Consider the following 2883-nt stretch of genomic DNA (forward strand, 5'->3'; position numbering starts at 1 on the left):
ACACACACACACACACACACACACACACACAGAGCCCGTGGAGATGTCCGCATGGAGGAATTTCTTTTTTTTTGTCAACCTTCTTTTTCACTTAAAAAAAAAAAAAAAAAAGCAAACGTTTTACTAAGGAAAAATACATTTGCAGCACAGGTTGCTACTCCAACACATACAGCAGTGATTACTTTTTCATCTTCTTCGTCTGAAAAGCCTTTTTTCCCCATTGTAGTGGGAACAAAAAATAATCGCAATGAAGCTTGACCTTTGTAAAAAAAAAAAAAACGGAAAAACAACAAAAACAAATGTGTATGGGACATGATGTGGATGAAGGCCTGAGCTTCAGTTGGTTTGGTAAAAAAAAAAAAAAAAAGATGGGATTTAAAAAAAAAATTATAATAAAAAAGAGGATGAAACCCGTTCTGTAAACAAGCTCAGATTTCATTTTTCTAGATTTATTTTTGCCGTTATATAAAATAGTTCTACAGTTTTCGGGTATGAAGATGTTTCCCATGCTGTGATCTTTAGAGGCCTTATATTAGGGGGTGTGGGTGGGTGTTGGGTGGGGTTATGAATGACCACAGCTCCCAAAAAACGTAGTGCCATGAAGTACTGTACCTGGAAACCAGCTTTTTTTTTTTTTTCTTTTTGAAGTCACATGACAGGAGTGTCGTTCTTTTTTTAATATCAAAAAGTCATAATGCGTGGACAGACAACTGAAAAATTAAATCACAATCACAACAAAAACACGTCTCGGAGGAGACTCCAGAATCCACCCCCCCCCCCCCCCCCCCCTTTTCCCAAAGTGGCATACAATCGACAATCAGCTTGAGAGAATACAGGATGAAGAAGAGACCGAAAAGAGAGAGAGAAAGAAATAATACAATTGAACAAAAAAGCAAAACATTGAATCACCGTGTGGTCCAGTTGAAATACAGAATCCTTAAATTAACTCATTCTTCACATTGTCCTCTGCAAAAGCTTATCGGTTACAGACCAGCGTGGACAGCAGGACTTTGTTTACATCTTAAATATCTCTTTTTACTCCACTCATTGGCCATAAAGACTACAGTTCCCCCCCTAATTTGGTCATAATAATAATAATAATAATAATAATAATAATAATAATAATAACCTGCGACTCCCCATTTTAGTTTTGGTCACTGCCGAGGAAAGCAAAAAAGCTTACTGCAGCTGCCCTGTTTAAGGTGCTCCCTTTGGTTTATTATTTAACTAGTTTTGAGGGGAGCGTTCTCTCTCTATCTCTATCGATGGGTCATAAAAACAAAACAAAATAAAAAGACTTTTCTGATTCTAAAGGCAGAGAAATTTTTGGCCTGAAAAAAAACTGCGTTGACTATTGCATGGAGCGAGCAGAGAATCTGCCCTTTTTGACTTTGTAGTTTATCTTTGGTACTCGCAGGAAAAAAAAAAAAAAAAAAATTATAATATATATATACAGTATATATATATATATATATTCTGTCACACACACACACACACACACACACACACACATATATATATATACATATATGTATATATATGTATATATATATCGAGACAACAACAGCAATAATAAAATGCACGTTAAAAAAAGTAATAAATTAAAAAAAGAAAAAGCAAAGTGATTGTTTTTTTTATAACAGCGATTGTGGATTTCTTACATAGATCTACTGGATTTTTATTGTCTATTAAAAGCCCGTCAAACGCTGGAATGTTCGATTTTTGCTTGTGATTGCAGATGTGGGGGATGGATATTTTATCTGACGTTGTGTCATTTATTATCCCACGCTGAAACGTATAAAAAAAAAAGAAAAGAAAAAGAACCCCCCCCTAAAAAAACAGCGGGGGGAACGCGACGCTCATATTTTAAAAGATCCACAAAGTCTTACAATTCGAACGACAATGGTGTCCAGGAATCAAAATTGAGTGGGTCTGAATCATTACCCCCCCCCCCGCGATCAGAAATGCCGCTGCGGCGCTCGGCCGCGTTTTCTTTTTTTTTCTTTCCATCTCTTCACCGCCCAAAGTATAATTTCATAAGACAAATCATAACCCGCATGATTTCTCTGTCATTCATTCGCATCTTTTTAATCAGACTTCGTTGATGCGCGGTGAGAGCCTTCATTACGAGTAGTGCATTGCGGATGGACTTCATGGAGCTGCTGGGGTGGGATGTGTGTGTGTGTGTGTGCGTGTGTGTGTGTGTGTGTGTGTGTGTGTGTGTGTGTGTGTGTGTGTGTGTGTTGGGGGGGTGGTGGTGGGGCAAGTGAGGGTGGCATATCTGAAGATGGTGGAATAAATGACAGAAAAATACTACTCGGTATGGTGACATTCTGCTTCTGGTCTGTATATCTATCTCTATCTCTCTGTGTACAAAAGAAGGAAGAGAAACAGTGTGAGAGGAACAAAACAAACGTATTAAACATTCATCATCGAGTGCCGACCACACGGAATCTCCACAGCGCGGGCATGAGGTCTGATCAGTTTCAACCAAATAACAACGACAACAACAGCGAAAGAAAGAACGATGAAAACAAACAATGAAAAACTGAATATTTTGATATTTGATACCCCGAAACCCTTTCCCAACACTAACAAAAAAGAAAAAAAAAAGAAAAATCAACACCCGAAAAAATAAAATAAAATAAAATAAAATAAAATACAAAAGATTTTAAGCGAACCGACGAAAAAAATGTGTTGAGGGCAGTGACGATGAACAGGAAGTCCTCTCTTGGCGAGATTTGAGAGTGTGTGTGTGTCTCTGCAGTCCGTCTGGGCAAGTGGGCCGCTCGCAGTCTGTCCCGGGGGCAAATTTTTGGGGAGGGGTCCCTCGGTCGGGAAACTCACCCGCTCCCCCCTTCCTCCCCCACCGTACCAACTAAG

This window comes from Zeus faber (assembly GCF_960531495.2).
Source record: "Zeus faber genome assembly, chromosome: 5".
Taxonomy (NCBI): Eukaryota; Metazoa; Chordata; class Actinopteri; order Zeiformes; family Zeidae; genus Zeus; species Zeus faber.